This window comes from Globicephala melas, unplaced genomic scaffold (genome assembly GCF_963455315.2).
Source record: "Globicephala melas unplaced genomic scaffold, mGloMel1.2 SCAFFOLD_354, whole genome shotgun sequence".
Taxonomy (NCBI): domain Eukaryota; kingdom Metazoa; phylum Chordata; class Mammalia; order Artiodactyla; family Delphinidae; genus Globicephala; species Globicephala melas.
The window spans coordinates 52,220-64,668 of NW_027207523.1; the positions used below are offsets into that span (position 1 = coordinate 52,220).

Sequence of the window (12,449 nt, forward strand, 5' to 3'; positions counted from 1 at the left end):
CCGCGGCGGAGTCTGGGTCCGGGCCAGCCACCCCGGGAGCGTCTGGGGTGCGCCTGCCTTCCAGGGCCGCCTTCTGGCCGCCTGGCCGGCCGGGCCGGCGGGGAGCGACCCCGCCGGCGCGCGCCGTGGTGGGAGGGGCCTGAGGAGGTGGGGCCTGCAGCGGGGCCCGGCGGGGGCGGAGCCGGCGGCCCCCGCCGCGGGCGAGTAAAGGAGAAGGCGGGCGGAGCGGGAGGCAAAAAGCCTACAGCACCCGGTATTCCCAGGCGGTCTCCCATCCAAGTACTAACCAGGCCCGACCCTGCTTAGCTTCCGAGATCAGACGAGATCGGGCGCGTTCAGGGTGGTATGGCCGTAGACGGGGGCGGGGGGCCGCGGGCGGCCTCTTGAGGCCCAGTTTCGCTGGCGCTGGCGCCTTAACGCCAGCCTGGCGGCCGGCCCGCCCCGGCAGGGCCCCCTCGCCCGCCCAGGCAGGGGCAACGGAGGTCTCGGGTATCGGGCGGCGGCGGAGGGTTTGGCGACCACCTCCCAGCCCAGGGCGGCCGTGACCCAGCAAACCCTTCGGCGCTTGGCGCCCCGCCCAAGATCCCGCACGTCGCTCACAGGGACGTGGCCCCGGAGGCTTCAGGGCCCGGGGCCCGCGGTCCCTTGGGCATCGGCCCTGCCCGCCCACGCGGCCCTAGGCGCAGCCCGGCCGCAGCCCGGGCCGGCCCTCCTGCCCGACAGCAGCTGGCCCGAAGCCACCGGGAGCCACCATTGAGTCGCCACGGCCCCTCAGCCCCGGCAAGGCCACCCTTGCCCCCACACCCCCCGCCGAGCTCAGGACCCCGCCCCTGGTGGCCGGCAGGCCCGGGGAAGCGGCCCCTGCCCTCGATCCCGCTCCCGCACCCGGCCGCGGTGACACGCCAGAGGGGCGGGGTGGGGGGGGGCTTTTGTCGGAGGGAGCTGTGGAGGGACACACCGGCACACAGGTGGCGGCGCCGGGGCTGGGCGCCGGTGGGGGCGGCCAGGTGCAGGTCGAGGGGCTCGCGGGCCGAAAGGACGGCAACTGGGCCCGCGGCGGAGTCTGGGTCCGGGCCAGCCACCCCGGGAGCGTCTGGGGTGCGCCTGCCTTCCAGGGCCGCCTTCTGGCCGCCTGGCCGGCCGGGCCGGCGGGGAGCGACCCCGCCGGCGCGCGCCGTGGTGGGAGGGGCCTGAGGAGGTGGGGCCTGCAGCGGGGCCCGGCGGGGGCGGAGCCGGCGGCCCCCGCCGCGGGCGAGTAAAGGAGAAGGCGGGCGGAGCGGGAGGCAAAAAGCCTACAGCACCCGGTATTCCCAGGCGGTCTCCCATCCAAGTACTAACCAGGCCCGACCCTGCTTAGCTTCCGAGATCAGACGAGATCGGGCGCGTTCAGGGTGGTATGGCCGTAGACGGGGGCGGGGGGCCGCGGGCGGCCTCTTGAGGCCCAGTTTCGCTGGCGCTGGCGCCTTAACGCCAGCCTGGCGGCCGGCCCGCCCCGGCAGGGCCCCCTCGCCCGCCCAGGCAGGGGCAACGGAGGTCTCGGGTATCGGGCGGCGGCGGAGGGTTTGGCGACCACCTCCCAGCCCAGGGCGGCCGTGACCCAGCAAACCCTTCGGCGCTTGGCGCCCCGCCCAAGATCCCGCACGTCGCTCACAGGGACGTGGCCCCGGAGGCTTCAGGGCCCGGGGCCCGCGGTCCCTTGGGCATCGGCCCTGCCCGCCCACGCGGCCCTAGGCGCAGCCCGGCCGCAGCCCGGGCCGGCCCTCCTGCCCGACAGCAGCTGGCCCGAAGCCACCGGGAGCCACCATTGAGTCGCCACGGCCCCTCAGCCCCGGCAAGGCCACCCTTGCCCCCACACCCCCCGCCGAGCTCAGGACCCCGCCCCTGGTGGCCGGCAGGCCCGGGGAAGCGGCCCCTGCCCTCGATCCCGCTCCCGCACCCGGCCGCGGTGACACGCCAGAGGGGCGGGGTGGGGGGGGGCTTTTGTCGGAGGGAGCTGTGGAGGGACACACCGGCACACAGGTGGCGGCGCCGGGGTTGGGCGCCGGTGGGGGCGGCCAGGTGCAGGTCGAGGGGCTCGCGGGCCGAAAGGACGGCAACTGGGCCCATGGCGGAGTCTGGGTCTGGAGGGCTCTGAGCCTCCATCCGCTCTGTTGCCTCGGGTCTACCGGCCCGACGCCTGGTAGCGCGACACCCCACCGGCCCAGAGACGTAGCCTCCCCAGCTGTGCTCACAGCGAGTCCAACCGCAGCCTGCATCCCTCCACGGGACACTTGGATTACTCCCGCGATCCCCACGAGGTGCGGCACCCGGCGGCCGAATGGGCTGAGATCCTGCCCTTGCGGCGCCCTGTGGCCACCTCCGCCTCCCTCACGGTACTGGCCGAGGCCTCGGACCAGCGGGCCCCGGCTCCCAGCTCAGCGCTGCTCCTCCGCCCCTCTCACCTCCTGCCCGACGTCCAGGCTACCGAGCACCCTCCACCCCCGCCCACCTTCATGCCACTCAGCCGGAACCCGGGAGGCAATGCCAACTACCAGGTGTATGACAGTCTGGTGCTGAAGCGGCAACCGCAGGAGGGCCAAGCGCGGGCCAACTCGCTGCTACCTTCCACCTCGGCCTCCAGGCCCTCTCTGCACGGGAGCCAGACTGGGAAAATGAACTTACCAGCAGCAAGTGGGGGCAGGGGCAGGGGGCGGCAGGGCATGGAGAGAGGAATAAAGAGCGCCAGAGTCCAGGAAACATTGGTGGTCTGTGGCTTGGAAGCGCCACTCCTTCTGCCAGCCTGGGTCCCTGCGCTTGGCTTCCTGCAATAAGAAGCCAGTGTCCCCTTCTTGGCCTGAGGGTCCCTTTGGTTTAGTGGCCACAGTTCTGCCAGCAGGCCCCTCCTGGTCCTATACCATGCACTAAGTACATCTGCAGCTGCAGACTCCAAACCCCTGGTCTCTGGGCACCTCCTCTGTGTCTCAGCTGTCCCTGTCCACAGAGAGCCTCATACAAGAAGTTGCTTCCAAACTGGGAGGTTCCACATCTGGGCAGGTCCAGCTCCAGGCCCAGTGAAGGGCATGAAGAAGGCTGAGGCTCTGGACTCCAGCCAGGCCTTCAGCAGGCCTCTGAGGCCAAGGTCTTCCTAGTCTCAAGAGGGGCCAAGAGACGCAATGTGTCATTTGAACAAGTGAGTCAGCGGGCGGTGAGCGAATGAATGACCGCTCGAGGGGATGTATGCTGGCCACCGGGCCCTGTTTGACTGTCCAGGCTCAGCTTACCTGACCCTGGTTACCAGGGAATGCCACTCTGGGCCCTCCTTTTCATCCCCCTCCCTCACTGTGACCTCACCACCTGCCCCATTATGACCCAGTCTGGCTCCCAGTTAAAACTGGAGGGCAGAGGGCCCAGGCAGTCCTGGGACCAACGGCCATGGGTGAGCGAAACTACTACCGAGCCGAGCCGTTCACTGGCCCCATCCCCAGGAAATGCCAGGAGCAAGGATACTCAATTCTTCTGATCCCGGTCAGCTTCATCTTGCTCAACGTGGGGATCAACATGGTGACTATGGTCAGGGCAGGATCTGTGCAGCGCGGTTGGGGGAGCCCTGGGGTCTTGAAGGGGCTGAGGTGGGAGGGCTGCTGGGGTGTGACCGGGACAAGGGTTGGATTTCAGGGCTCACCCTGCTCCCGGCCTCCCCCCTCCCCTTCTTGCCTCAACTCTGGAGGCATCTGAAGAGATTCTTGCGGGCACTTTTCTATCGTATTTTCCACAAAGGTGAGTGGGCGCCGGCGTGGGTTCAGGGGATGTGGGCCTGTCCCCTTTCTTCTATCCCTGCCTTGATTCTCAGCCCCTCAGGAACCCAGGCCCTGACCCATCTCGCCTTTCCCCACAGACAAGCAAGCCAGCTGTGTAGGCACCCATCGCATGTGCATGCGCTGCTCCGTGGATCCCAAGAACCTGTGCTCAAGAGTTTCTTCCCACTTCTGCCATCGCCCAAGCTTCCTGCTCGGGCAGGTAAACCCACCTTGACTACTGCCTGCAGCGGGGCTCGGCGGGGGCGGAGCCGGCGGCCCCCCCGCCGCGGGCGAGTAAAGGAGAAGGCGGGCGGAGCGGGAGGCAAAAAGCCTACAGCACCCGGTATTCCCAGGCGGTCTCCCATCCAAGTACTAACCAGGCCCGACCCTGCTTAGCTTCCGAGATCAGACGAGATCGGGCGCGTTCAGGGTGGTATGGCCGTAGACAGGGGCGGGGGGCCGCGGGCGGCCTCTTGAGGCCCAGTTTCGCTGGCGCTGGCGCCTTAACGCCAGCCTGGCGGCCGGCCCGCCCCGGCAGGGCCCCCTCGCCCGCCCAGGCAGGGGCAACGGAGGTCTCGGGTATCGGGCGGCGGCGGAGGGTTTGGCGACCACCTCCCAGCCCAGGGCGGCCGTGACCCAGCAAACCCTTCGGCGCTTGGCGCCCCGCCCAAGATCCCGCACGTCGCTCACAGGGACGTGGCCCCGGAGGCTTCAGGGCCCGGGGCCCGCGGTCCCTTGGGCATCGGCCCTGCCCGCCCACGCGGCCCTAGGCGCAGCCCGGCCGCAGCCCGGGCCGGCCCTCCTGCCCGACAGCAGCTGGCCCGAAGCCACCGGGAGCCACCATTGAGTCGCCACGGCCCCTCAGCCCCGGCAAGGCCACCCTTGCCCCCACACCCCCCGCCGAGCTCAGGACCCCGCCCCTGGTGGCCGGCAGGCCCGGGGAAGCGGCCCCTGCCCTCGATCCCGCTCCCGCACCCGGCCGCGGTGACACGCCAGAGGGGCGGGGTGGGGGGGGGCTTTTGTCGGAGGGAGCTGTGGAGGGACACACCGGCACACAGGTGGCGGCGCCGGGGCTGGGCGCCGGTGGGGGCGGCCAGGTGCAGGTCGAGGGGCTCGCGGGCCGAAAGGACGGCAACTGGGCCCGCGGCGGAGTCTGGGTCCGGGCCAGCCACCCCGGGAGCGTCTGGGGTGCGCCTGCCTTCCAGGGCCGCCTTCTGGCCGCCTGGCCGGCCGGGCCGGCGGGGAGCGACCCCGCCGGCGCGCGCCGTGGTGGGAGGGGCCTGAGGAGTTGGGGCCTGCAGCGGGGCCCGGCGGGGGCGGAGCCGGCGGCCCCCGCCGCGGGCGAGTAAAGGAGAAGGCGGGCGGAGCGGGAGGCAAAAAGCCTACAGCACCCGGTATTCCCAGGCGGTCTCCCATCCAAGTACTAACCAGGCCCGACCCTGCTTAGCTTCCGAGATCAGACGAGATCGGGCGCGTTCAGGGTGGTATGGCCGTAGACGGGGGCGGGGGGCCGCGGGCGGCCTCTTGAGGCCCAGTTTCGCTGGCGCTGGCGCCTTAACGCCAGCCTGGCGGCCGGCCCGCCCCGGCAGGGCCCCCTCGCCCGCCCAGGCAGGGGCAACGGAGGTCTCGGGTATCGGGCGGCGGCGGAGGGTTTGGCGACCACCTCCCAGCCCAGGGCGGCCGTGACCCAGCAAACCCTTCGGCGCTTGGCGCCCCGCCCAAGATCCCGCACGTCGCTCACAGGGACGTGGCCCCGGAGGCTTCAGGGCCCGGGGCCCGCGGTCCCTTGGGCATCGGCCCTGCCCGCCCACGCGGCCCTAGGCGCAGCCCGGCCGCAGCCCGGGCCGGCCCTCCTGCCCGACAGCAGCTGGCCCGAAGCCACCGGGAGCCACCATTGAGTCGCCACGGCCCCTCAGCCCCGGCAAGGCCACCCTTGCCCCCACACCCCCCGCCGAGCTCAGGACCCCGCCCCTGGTGGCCGGCAGGCCCGGGGAAGCGGCCCCTGCCCTCGATCCCGCTCCCGCACCCGGCCGCGGTGACACGCCAGAGGGGCGGGGTGGGGGGGGGCTTTTGACGGAGGGAGCTGTGGAGGGACATACCGGCACACAGGTGGCGGCGCCGGGGCTGGGCGCCGGTGGGGGCGGCCAGGTGCAGGTCGAGGGGCTCGCGGGACGAAAGGACGGCAACTGGGCCCATGGCGGAGTCTGGGTCTGGAGGGCTCTGAGCCTCCATCCGCTCTGTTGCCTCGGGTCTACCGGCCCGACGCCTGGTAGCGCGACACCCCACCGGCCCAGAGACGTAGCCTCCCCAGCTGTGCTCACAGCGAGTCCAACCGCAGCCTGCATCCCTCCACGGGACACTTGGATTACTCCCGCGATCCCCACGAGGTGCGGCACCCGGCGGCCGAATGGGCTGAGATCCTGCCCTTGCGGCGCCCTGTGGCCACCTCCGCCTCCCTCACGGTACTGGCCGAGGCCTCGGACCAGCGGGCCCCGGCTCCCAGCTCAGCGCTGCTCCTCCGCCCCTCTCACCTCCTGCCCGACGTCCAGGCTACCGAGCACCCTCCACCCCCGCCCACCTTCATGCCACTCAGCCGGAACCCGGGAGGCAATGCCAACTACCAGGTGTATGACAGTCTGGTGCTGAAGCGGCAACCGCAGGAGGGCCAAGCGCGGGCCAACTCGCTGCTACCTTCCACCTCGGCCTCCAGGCCCTCTCTGCACGGGAGCCAGACTGGGAAAATGAACTTACCAGCAGCAAGTGGGGCAGGGGCAGGGGGCGGCAGGGCATGGAGAGAGGAATAAAGAGCGCCAGAGTCCAGGAAACATTGGTGGTCTGTGGCTTGGAAGCGCCACTCCTTCTGCCAGCCTGGGTCCCTGCGCTTGGCTTCCTGCAATAAGAAGCCAGTGTCCCCTTCTTGGCCTGAGGGTCCCTTTGGTTTAGTGGCCACAGTTCTGCCAGCAGGCCCCTCCTGGTCCTATACCATGCACTAAGTACATCTGCAGCTGCAGACTCCAAACCCCTGGTCTCTGGGCACCTCCTCTGTGTCTCAGCTGTCCCTGTCCACAGAGAGCCTCATACAAGAAGTTGCTTCCAAACTGGGAGGTTCCACATCTGGGCAGGTCCAGCTCCAGGCCCAGTGAAGGGCATGAAGAAGGCTGAGGCTCTGGACTCCAGCCAGGCCTTCAGCAGGCCTCTGAGGCCAAGGTCTTCCTAGTCTCAAGAGGGGCCAAGAGACGCAATGTGTCATTTGAACAAGTGAGTCAGCGGGCGGTGAGCGAATGAATGACCGCTCGAGGGGATGTATGCCGGCCACCGGGCCCTGTTTGACTGTCCAGGCTCAGCTTACCTGACCCTGGTTACCAGGGAATGCCACTCTGGGCCCTCCTTTTCATCCCCCTCCCTCACTGTGACCTCACCACCTGCCCCATTATGACCCAGTCTGGCTCCCAGTTAAAACTGGAGGGCAGAGGGCCCAGGCAGTCCTGGGACCAACGGCCATGGGTGAGCGAAACTACTACCGAGCCGAGCCGTTCACTGGCCCCATCCCCAGGAAATGCCAGGAGCAAGGATACTCAATTCTTCTGATCCCGGTCAGCTTCATCTTGCTCAACGTGGGGATCAACATGGTGACTATGGTCAGGGCAGGATCTGTGCAGCGCGGTTGGGGGAGCCCTGGGGTCTTGAAGGGGCTGAGGTGGGAGGGCTGCTGGGGTGTGACCGGGACAAGGGTTGGATTTCAGGGCTCACCCTGCTCCCGGCCTCCCCCCTCCCCTTCTTCCCTCAACTCTGGAGGCATCTGAAGAGATTCTTGCGGGCACTTTTCAATCGTATTTTCCACAAAGGTGAGTGGGCGCCGGCGTGGGTTCAGGGGATGTGGGCCTGTCCCCTTTCTTCTATCCCTGCCTTGATTCTCAGGCCCTCAGGAACCCAGGCCCTGACCCATCTCGCCTTTCCCCACAGACAAGCAAGCCAGCTGTGTAGGCACCCATCGCATGTGCATGCGCTGCTCCGTGGATCCCAAGAACCTGTGCTCAAGAGTTTCTTCCCACTTCTGCCATCGCCCAAGCTTCCTGCTCGGGCAGGTAAACCCACCTTGACTACTGCCTGCAGCGGGGCTCGGCGGGGGCGGAGCCGGCGGCCCCCCCGCCGCGGGCGAGTAAAGGAGAAGGCGGGCGGAGCGGGAGGCAAAAAGCCTACAGCACCCGGTATTCCCAGGCGGTCTCCCATCCAAGTACTAACCAGGCCCGACCCTGCTTAGCTTCCGAGATCAGACGAGATCGGGCGCGTTCAGGGTGGTATGGCCGTAGACGGGGGCGGGGGGCCGCGGGCGGCCTCTTGAGGCCCAGTTTCGCTGGCGCTGGCGCCTTAACGCCAGCCTGGCGGCCGGCCCGCCCCGGCAGGGCCCCCTCGCCCGCCCAGGCAGGGGCAACGGAGGTCTCGGGTATCGGGCGGCGGCGGAGGGTTTGGCGACCACCTCCCAGCCCAGGGCGGCCGTGACCCAGCAAACCCTTCGGCGCTTGGCGCCCCGCCCAAGATCCCGCACGTCGCTCACAGGGACGTGGCCCCGGAGGCTTCAGGGCCCGGGGCCCGCGGTCCCTTGGGCATCGGCCCTGCCCGCCCACGCGGCCCTAGGCGCAGCCCGGCCGCAGCCCGGGCCGGCCCTCCTGCCCGACAGCAGCTGGCCCGAAGCCACCGGGAGCCACCATTGAGTCGCCACGGCCCCTCAGCCCCGGCAAGGCCACCCTTGCCCCCACACCCCCCGCCGAGCTCAGGACCCCGCCCCTGGTGGCCGGCAGGCCCGGGGAAGCGGCCCCTGCCCTCGATCCCGCTCCCGCACCCGGCCGCGGTGACACGCCAGAGGGGCGGGGTGGGGGTGGGGCTTTTGTCGGAGGGAGCTGTGGAGGGACACACCGGCACACAGGTGGCGGCGCCGGGGCTGGGCGCCGGTGGGGGCGGCCAGGTGCAGGTCGAGGGGCTCGCGGGCCGAAAGGACGGCAACTGGTCCCATGGCGGAGTCTGGGTCTGGAGGGCTCTGAGCCTCCATCCGCTCTGGTGCCTCGGGTCTACCGGCCCGACGCCTGGTAGCGCGACACCCCACCGGCCCACAGACGTAGCCTCCCCAGCTGTTCTCACAGCGAGTCCAACCGCAGCCTGCATCCCTCCACGGGACACTTGGATTACTCCCGCGATCCCCACGAGGTGCGGCACCCGGCGGCCGAATGGGCTGAGATCCTGCCCTTGCGGCGCCCTGTGGCCACCTCCGCCTCCCTCACGGTACTGGCCGAGGCCTCGGACCAGCGGGCCCCGGCTCCCAGCTCAGCGCTGCTCCTCCGCCCCTCTCACCTCCTGCCCGACGTCCAGGCTACCGAGCACCCTCCACCCCCGCCCACCTTCATGCCACTCAGCCGGAACCCGGGAGGCAATGCCAACTACCAGGTGTATGACAGTCTGGTGCTGAAGCGGCAACCGCAGGAGGGCCAAGCGCGGGCCAACTCGCTGCTACCTTCCACCTCGGCCTCCAGGCCCTCTCTGCACGGGAGCCAGACTGGGAAAATGAACTTACCAGCAGCAAGTGGGGCAGGGGCAGGGGGCGGCAGGGCATGGAGAGAGGAATAAAGAGCGCCAGAGTCCAGGAAACATTGGTGGTCTGTGGCTTGGAAGCGCCACTCCTTCTGCCAGCCTGGGTCCCTGCGCTTGGCTTCCTGCAATAAGAAGCCAGTGTCCCCTTCTTGGCCTGAGGGTCCCTTTGGTTTAGTGGCCACAGTTCTGCCAGCAGGCCCCTCCTGGTCCTATACCATGCACTAAGTACATCTGCAGCTGCAGACTCCAAACCCCTGGTCTCTGGGCACCTCCTCTGTGTCTCAGCTGTCCCTGTCCACAGAGAGCCTCATACAAGAAGTTGCTTCCAAACTGGGAGGTTCCACATCTGGGCAGGTCCAGCTCCAGGCCCAGTGAAGGGCATGAAGAAGGCTGAGGCTCTGGACTCCAGCCAGGCCTTCAGCAGGCCTCTGAGGCCAAGGTCTTCCTAGTCTCAAGAGGGGCCAAGAGACGCAATGTGTCATTTGAACAAGTGAGTCAGCGGGCGGTGAGCGAATGAATGACCGCTCGAGGGGATGTATGCCGGCCACCGGGCCCTGTTTGACTGTCCAGGCTCAGCTTACCTGACCCTGGTTACCAGGGAATGCCACTCTGGGCCCTCCTTTTCATCCCCCTCCCTCACTGTGACCTCACCACCTGCCCCATTATGACCCAGTCTGGCTCCCAGTTAAAACTGGAGGGCAGAGGGCCCAGGCAGTCCTGGGACCAACGGCCATGGGTGAGCGAAACTACTACCGAGCCGAGCCGTTCACTGGCCCCATCCCCAGGAAATGCCAGGAGCAAGGATACTCAATTCTTCTGATCCCGGTCAGCTTCATCTTGCTCAACGTGGGGATCAACATGGTGACTATGGTCAGGGCAGGATCTGTGCAGCGCGGTTGGGGGAGCCCTGGGGTCTTGAAGGGGCTGAGGTGGGAGGGCTGCTGGGGTGTGACCGGGACAAGGGTTGGATTTCAGGGCTCACCCTGCTCCCGGCCTCCCCCCTCCCCTTCTTCCCTCAACTCTGGAGGCATCTGAAGAGATTCTTGCGGGCACTTTTCAATCGTATTTTCCACAAAGGTGAGTGGGCGCCGGCGTGGGTTCAGGGGATGTGGGCCTGTCCCCTTTCTTCTATCCCTGCCTTGATTCTCAGGCCCTCAGGAACCCAGGCCCTGACCCATCTCGCCTTTCCCCACAGACAAGCAAGCCAGCTGTGTAGGCACCCATCGCATGTGCATGCGCTGCTCCGTGGATCCCAAGAACCTGTGCTCAAGAGTTTCTTCCCACTTCTGCCATCGCCCAAGCTTCCTGCTCGGGCAGGTAAACCCACCTTGACTACTGCCTGCAGCGGGGCTCGGCGGGGGCGGAGCCGGCGGCCCCCCCGCCGCGGGCGAGTAAAGGAGAAGGCGGGCGGAGCGGGAGGCAAAAAGCCTACAGCACCCGGTATTCCCAGGCGGTCTCCCATCCAAGTACTAACCAGGCCCGACCCTGCTTAGCTTCCGAGATCAGACGAGATCGGGCGCGTTCAGGGTGGTATGGCCGTAGACGGGGGCGGGGGGCCGCGGGCGGCCTCTTGAGGCCCAGTTTCGCTGGCGCTGGCGCCTTAACGCCAGCCTGGCGGCCGGCCCGCCCCGGCAGGGCCCCCTCGCCCGCCCAGGCAGGGGCAACGGAGGTCTCGGGTATCGGGCGGCGGCGGAGGGTTTGGCGACCACCTCCCAGCCCAGGGCGGCCGTGACCCAGCAAACCCTTCGGCGCTTGGCGCCCCGCCCAAGATCCCGCACGTCGCTCACAGGGACGTGGCCCCGGAGGCTTCAGGGCCCGGGGCCCGCGGTCCCTTGGGCATCGGCCCTGCCCGCCCACGCGGCCCTAGGCGCAGCCCGGCCGCAGCCCGGGCCGGCCCTCCTGCCCGACAGCAGCTGGCCCGAAGCCACCGGGAGCCACCATTGAGTCGCCACGGCCCCTCAGCCCCGGCAAGGCCACCCTTGCCCCCACACCCCCCGCCGAGCTCAGGACCCCGCCCCTGGTGGCCGGCAGGCCCGGGGAAGCGGCCCCTGCCCTCGATCCCGCTCCCGCACCCGGCCGCGGTGACACGCCAGAGGGGCGGGGTGGGGGTGGGGCTTTTGTCGGAGGGAGCTGTGGAGGGACACACCGGCACACAGGTGGCGGCGCCGGGGCTGGGCGCCGGTGGGGGCGGCCAGGTGCAGGTCGAGGGGCTCGCGGGCCGAAAGGACGGCAACTGGTCCCATGGCGGAGTCTGGGTCTGGAGGGCTCTGAGCCTCCATCCGCTCTGGTGCCTCGGGTCTACCGGCCCGACGCCTGGTAGCGCGACACCCCACCGGCCCACAGACGTAGCCTCCCCAGCTGTTCTCACAGCGAGTCCAACCGCAGCCTGCATCCCTCCACGGGACACTTGGATTACTCCCGCGATCCCCACGAGGTGCGGCACCCGGCGGCCGAATGGGCTGAGATCCTGCCCTTGCGGCGCCCTGTGGCCACCTCCGCCTCCCTCACGGTACTGGCCGAGGCCTCGGACCAGCGGGCCCCGGCTCCCAGCTCAGCGCTGCTCCTCCGCCCCTCTCACCTCCTGCCCGACGTCCAGGCTACCGAGCACCCTCCACCCCCGCCCACCTTCATGCCACTCAGCCGGAACCCGGGAGGCAATGCCAACTACCAGGTGTATGACAGTCTGGTGCTGAAGCGGCAACCGCAGGAGGGCCAAGCGCGGGCCAACTCGCTGCTACCTTCCACCTCGGCCTCCAGGCCCTCTCTGCACGGGAGCCAGACGGAAAATGAACTTACCAGCAGCAAGTGGGGGCAGGGGCAGGGGGCGGCAGGGCATGGAGAGAGGAATAAAGAGCGCCAGAGTCCAGGAAACATTGGTGGTCTGTGGCTTGGAAGCGCCACTCCTTCTGCCAGCCTGGGTCCCTGCGCTTGGCTTCCTGCAATAAGAAGCCAGTGTCCCCTTCTTGGCCTGAGGGTCCCTTTGGTTTAGTGGCCACAGTTCTGCCAGCAGGCCCCTCCTGGTCCTATACCATGCACTAAGTACATCTGCAGCTGCAGACTCCAAACCCCTGGTCTCTGGGCACCTCCTCT

The 12,449-nt window shown here is 68.8% G+C and overlaps 6 non-coding genes across 6 annotated transcripts; all 6 read right to left on the reverse strand.

Moving 5' to 3' along the window:
* Positions 1-238: 238 nt before the first annotated feature.
* LOC132596633 (5S ribosomal RNA) lies at positions 239-357 on the reverse strand. Its single transcript, XR_009562710.1, has one exon. It is a non-coding gene; the product is annotated as a 5S ribosomal RNA (ribosomal RNA).
* Positions 358-1,289: 932 nt separating this feature from the next.
* Positions 1,290-1,408, reverse strand: LOC132596634 (5S ribosomal RNA). The gene has a single exon (XR_009562711.1). It is a non-coding gene; the product is annotated as a 5S ribosomal RNA (ribosomal RNA).
* Positions 1,409-4,104: 2,696 nt separating this feature from the next.
* Positions 4,105-4,223, reverse strand: LOC132596635 (5S ribosomal RNA). Its single transcript, XR_009562712.1, has one exon. It is a non-coding gene; the product is annotated as a 5S ribosomal RNA (ribosomal RNA).
* Positions 4,224-5,155: 932 nt separating this feature from the next.
* Positions 5,156-5,274, reverse strand: LOC132596636 (5S ribosomal RNA). Its single transcript, XR_009562713.1, has one exon. It is a non-coding gene; the product is annotated as a 5S ribosomal RNA (ribosomal RNA).
* A 2,695-nt stretch (positions 5,275-7,969) lies between these two features.
* On the reverse strand, positions 7,970-8,088 carry LOC132596637 (5S ribosomal RNA). Its single transcript, XR_009562714.1, has one exon. It is a non-coding gene; the product is annotated as a 5S ribosomal RNA (ribosomal RNA).
* A 2,696-nt stretch (positions 8,089-10,784) lies between these two features.
* LOC132596638 (5S ribosomal RNA) lies at positions 10,785-10,903 on the reverse strand. Its single transcript, XR_009562715.1, has one exon. It is a non-coding gene; the product is annotated as a 5S ribosomal RNA (ribosomal RNA).
* Between the last annotated feature and the right edge of the window lie 1,546 nt (positions 10,904-12,449).